We start from the raw sequence: 6,057 nt of genomic DNA, 5'->3' as shown, positions 1-6,057 counted from the left end.
GAGTTAGTAAGAAGTTGCAGAAACAGAAGTAAATGTACTGCTCATGTGATCCATCCACTTCGCAGTATGTGGAGCAGTGAAGTGATCACGGCTCTGAGTGTTGAAGTATGAGGCTGATTAACTTATGGTGACAAAACGTATAAACTTTTTTTGTTTCTCCGGAGTATCTCATTAAATGAATTACTTGCAGGACTCTGGGGTTTAGAGCATAACAGCCTATCAGAAGTCTGCATCCATCAAGTGACTCTATACTTTGGGTAGGCAGCTGTAGTTAAATGGGATACTCCATTGATGCACTGACCAGAATGGCCTATTGTGGTCTGCCCATGCAACAGTGCTCACCCTCGAAGCGAAATCATGCCAAGTATATAGCACGGAAATATAGGTAACTACCTAGCGTTTAAATGGAAAATGACTAAAATACAATTCAAGTCCTGTGACTTCATCCAAAGATTCGCTATCCAGATAATTAACTAAATGTAAACATGAGTCTTGCTTGGTGGTGTCCAGTTAATGAACTTCTTTTCAGTGTAAGGATTGCATAGTGTTGTCAATCAACTCGTTGGTTTTGCCACTTTGTATTTGGGCATGAGGGTGCAACACTGAACTTGCTGTAAAAGCAGCTTGGCCTGGTGGCCTTACTCAAGAGCGGAGTGTGGGGGGGTTACTGCTCACATCTGTTACATGTTCACATAATATCTAGTTAGCAGTGATAGTTCCAGAATGCAGCTTGTATGGATAGGAGTGATTGCGAGCCATCATGCATTTATTAAATTGCTTACCCTTTAAGGTACTGCTTCCAATTCCATAATGCAACCGTGTTAAATGTTACCTCCAGAACAGTGTCACAAATAGCTGAATGTTTCAATTTACCAGTAATTCCATTATTCTTCGTCCATTCGTTCTGACACCTCACTTGTGTATGCAGTGCTTAGTTTCTAAAAATTAATGAGTGCCAGGGCTCTCGTCCGGAGGCCTCTGCAGCTTGCACCACCCATTGCCCCTGACAGCGATGCCAATAACAGAACCTGCACAACTGCTAACCAGCATACTGCTAGAAGTATGACCATTTAGTCTATTCCAGATCCGAAAGCTATAAAAAAAATAGCTTGGGCAGCAGGTATTAGTGGTCTTTAATGCATACTGAAGTAATAAACTATTGGTGCCCAGCTCATCTCTAAATTCAACAAACTGCCCCACCATGTGGCAGCTGTCGTAAGTGCTGGTGCCAATAATTAAGCACCAGTGCCGATCACCAAAAACCACTGGCTCAAATTAAGCACTGTGGGTATGCCTCTCACAGACCTGTTTTGATAAGCTGCAATTCCAAGAAACAAACTACCTTCAAAACGAGGGAGTATGATATGAATAATACACCTACGGCCAGCACATGCTAAACCTATACAGAAACCCTGCTCCAATCCCTGTTGGCCTGGAAACCAAACTCTGGGAGGCGGGGAGGGCTGGAATTATCAGACTAATAAAGAAGGAACTCTGAGTAATGGAATTACCAGTCAGTGAAACATTACATCTGCGTCCCGTTCTGCTAATGACATTATGAGGAATGCCTAAGCGATGTACGAGGTTGATTGGAATAAGCATTTGCAGAAAAATAGCTACTAGTGAGAAAATATTTTTGGAAAAATGCACCCTCGTGCATAATGCTGCATAGCAGAGAGTACTTTTATGCCAAAGACATTCTCCGGTGTCCGTGTGGAAGTAACAAAAGTTTAAAAAGGTAGAGTAGGGTGGAACCCTGCAGATTTCCAACAAAGCACCTTGAGACTGCTCAGGAGTCTGCAATACCTCCTTGTTGATCGACCTTGTAGTCCTAAATGGCAAATTAATTGATTCTGAAAAGCAAATGCAATCAAAGATTTTACCCAAAAGCTAAGACACTGGGTTGATGGCTTGCAACCTTTCTTAGCCTGACCAAAATTAAGAGCACCTGTAGTTCAAAACTAAGAATCTTTTAAGATGGTGCTCTTTAACATCCAAATCATGATGGGGCAGATGGACAAATGTTATCAGACAACACGGTGCAGCAACCAAACTTGCTATGGTTCATTGCGTGAGACGGAGCGAGAAGGACAGCGCCATATCTACAGAGATGGGTCCCCTGCTCTTTCCCTAGCATTGGCTCACAATCCGGCTACCTAGCGCCACACACACACTTTTGTACCATAATGCAAAAGTGTCGTCATGCAGCCGCGTTCCCTGCAGGTAGCAGTGGTGGGGCAGTGGAGCTGGGTGGGCCGGAACTTTGAGGGACAACTCTGAGGGAAAATTTAATAATTAATTTTCCCTCTGCATCGTCTTTCGAAATTCCCCCCCCCTCACCTGGCCCCAACTGCTGTTACCTGCGTGGACCACGGCTGTCCATGTTTAATATAGGTTTTTTTCTGGAAGAGTACTGTTCCAGTAGAAAATACCATGCATGGACTAACTTTTAAACATTTATCCTTTTAATGCCAGCTCAGATGTGTTATTTGTTGGTGCAAAGCCCTCTCTGGAAAGGTTATAAGATAAGGCTTTGCATCAATGGGTAGTTACCTGGGAACGCCCTTGTACTACCCATGGCACGCCCAGTTGATGCAAAGCAACACCGTGTTGCTATTCTGATTTACTTTAGGGCTACTTTCCTGAGGAAATAAAGGGGCATATTATCAAGGGGGTTTATCTCCGCTTTTTTGGCTTTAAAAGCCAAGAAAGCGGAGATAAAATTATCTCCCTATTACCAAGCTGTCGCTAACACCAGTTAGTGACAGCTAATAGGAGAAAGCGACCATCTTGGGCCCCGCTTTGCATGTCAGTGATATTTATCACTAATGACATGCAAAGTGGGCGTGCCAAGATGTTAGCGACTGGAAACAGTCCCTAACATCGCTATCTCCTATTACCAACTTTTGGAGATATTCGCGCTAAGCGCGAATATCTCCAAAAGCTAACACCTGCCCTGAGCAGTTCTTAGCCATGTTATCCAATGGGAGGTGGATAACATGGCTAAGAGCATTTGCTCGATAATGCATGAATATCGCTGACTTTTCAGCGATATTCATGCATTGAGGCCGTTTTTTATCGCATTTGCAATAAACCTTGCTAATAGCAAGGTTTATCTGCGATAAAAATCGCCGATGTGCGGCGATAATTTTTGTCTCTAAACAAGTTAGAGACAAAAATTATCGCTAGTTGTTGGTAATATGCCCCAAAGTTTTGCTTGGGAAAGGAATTCTCAAATATTTTGCCTCAGTTTGCATCATTTTTGTTATTAAAAACTAGAGCAAATTGTTAGCAAATGGGCCCCCAGTTCCAAAACGATCGTATGAGAAACCAAAATCTTGAAAGAAGTGTTTACAATAAAGTGCCTAGCTCTCACAATCTTTTATCCCATATCATAGTAACTAGGAATCTTTCAAGGTAAACGGGCTTAATGCCATAAATGTAAGTGGTTCAAAATGATGATTTTAACACCTGCAACATCAATAGGTCCCAACTAGGAAACCACGATCTTAGAAGCCTTTAATTGTTGCCAATTGATTCTTCAAGGTGACCACCTACAAATTCGATGAGAACCTTTCATGAAGTAAAGAATACATTCATGCTGTCACAAGATGAGGATCTAAATTGCTATTCTTGCAGTTTTCTTAATGCTTCTCAGTGGTGTGAATCGGGCTTAAGGGTCCATTGCTTCCTACAGAAGTAGTCTGCAATAGGTAATGCTCTTGACAAACCCTTGGTTGAACAATTTATTATCTTCCATGCTGAAAAGCGTAGCTGAAGAAAAGCTTCCTGCAACCAGGGAGTAAACCTCACGCAAGGCTCAATTATTGGTAAAGCCCATTCGAGCGCAACCTTTATCCGAGTTGCTAGAGTAAATCCGGATGAGTGCATCCAGAATGGAGCAATCCAAATTGACTGCAGCTTTGTCTCTACTCACCCTGGTCTGAAACCTCAATTGGACTGTGGGAGATGGCAATGTGCAGATTGGCGTCCTGCAGCTGCAGTGCAACGGAGTCTCCCTGCAGAACCATAGAGATTACTTAATATAGGCAGTCCCGCTTGAAATTGATGGTCTTTACCAAGATCAAGCACTCCTGAAACCTTTTCTATCCAGAAGAAAATGGAGTAAAATACTTTCCCTTGTTCTGACAAACTGGTGAAATAGTTTTCTGTTCTAATGAAAATAATTCCTTTCTGCAAAGCATCTGCTTTAGGCTTGTTCTTGGGAACAGGTGTAATGATGTACCCAAAATGTAGTGGTGTAGTCTTATTTGATCACTTAATCTCTACAAAAGATACAGTGCAAATTGGCCCAATGCATCCATTACTCAAAGTCTGCGAAAATGTTGAAGCCACTTTCCTACAGGATAACTCCACTTCTTCCCAATGATAGGCACAATTTGTTTACTTGATTGCTGTAAGAGTGTTTTTTTCTTTTTCTTCCTGTTCTTAGTTACAAATCAAATGCTGCTGAAGCCATTGTAGATCTACTTCGATTATTTCACTCAAATTCTGAAAGAAGCCTGGCCTATTGCTCCACTAGAACCAAGAATTCAGGCCAATCCTGGCCTTCCTGCATAGCACTATATAAATATTTGAAGTCCTTAGCAAGAGAGTGAGCTGTGTAGACTCCATAGAGACTTTCCATGACTGCCACGTTATTAGCACCAAGGATTTTTTTTATGGCATTTCAACCATCTTCTCTACAGGATCAATGGAGGAAGAGTCTTCTGAATTTCCCTGAAGTACAACCAGTCAGAGTGGCAAGAATTTAATCCATATAAAACTAGGAAGGACGTCCTGAGCATTGTCCAAATGTACATCTTTTTTAAGACTTGTAATTGCAGAATGTTAAAATGTTCCAGATCTTTTCATTCCCTCAGAATTAAATTCTGGTGCAGTGCCCCACTGACTTTTTCCCTCCTTATGTACCTGCCAGAGCTTGTTATTGGGTTCTGGATCAGGAGGGACAAAACCTCTTTTGTATGCTTTGCAGAACTATGATGTCTTATCTTCTCCCTAGACTCATCCCCTGCCAGAATACTGGTAACCGCCTCCTGGATCATTTCTTGTTGCGCTGACAATATCTCGGGCTGATTAGGGTCAGGAACTGAAGAAAGCCTGAAAGCACTATTGCTGCACCTTCCTCATCTGAAGCACTTTGGAAGCTCTTTTGCCCTCTATGACGTCTTGTAGAATTAAAAATAAATCTGTAAAGTGAAAGCTTAGTAGCCCAAGACCAGCTTCAAAAATCACCCAATGAAAATAAAGTTTTCTAACTGGCAACTCGCATAGAAAGCCATATGGTCTAGAACTAAAAAAAAAAAAAATGGAAAATGAGGAAAAACAGTTATGCCCTACATCTTCCTTAAAAAACATGTTTATATAAGGAATATAGGGGCATATTTACAAGGGGATATTGACAAAAGAGCATTCTGTTCGTGATATCTCCATCTACTTATTTACAAAGCGGGGTTAAGCCTCTTTACATGGCTTAAAACCGCCTTGTAAATCAGGCCGCTTTTCAAGCTTCACTTAGTGTGAAAGGGGCGTGCAGTGTGTTACAGTGGGCATTCCGCCGCAACACCCATTGCTTTTTGCTGCTGCCCCATAATTAAAAGGATGGGGCAGCGCCAAAAACTAAGATCAGGTAAACCCTGGTCTTAGGATGGTGATATGAGGAAAAATCATTAATTTATCCTCTTATTTTGCTCTTAGTATGTGGAATGCAGCACACACAACTAGCTCCTTCAGTGCGGACACCCAGGAAACATGGCGAAAGGGTGCCTGCGCTGGCTCTATGCCACTTTTTTAGCACCAGGGGAAATTAAGGGGTGCACCATATTTTTTGTAAATACAGTGCATCCCTGTGTGGAGCACTGCGTTACCAATTTTGTCATAACACACAGCTCCAACATTTTATTGTAATTATCGCGTCCCCTCCCCCCCCCACCCGAAGGGGCTCAACTACCAGTGTGCTTCCTGGAGATGGCTTATCCTCTCCCTACTACAGATGATGCTATATGAGAATTCTTGCCTTCTATAACATGTCCTGCC

Source organism: Lissotriton vulgaris, chromosome 8 (genome assembly GCF_964263255.1).
Source record: "Lissotriton vulgaris chromosome 8, aLisVul1.2, whole genome shotgun sequence".
NCBI lineage: Eukaryota > Metazoa > Chordata > Amphibia > Caudata > Salamandridae > Lissotriton > Lissotriton vulgaris.
Note: the sequence above shows the minus strand (reverse complement) of the source record.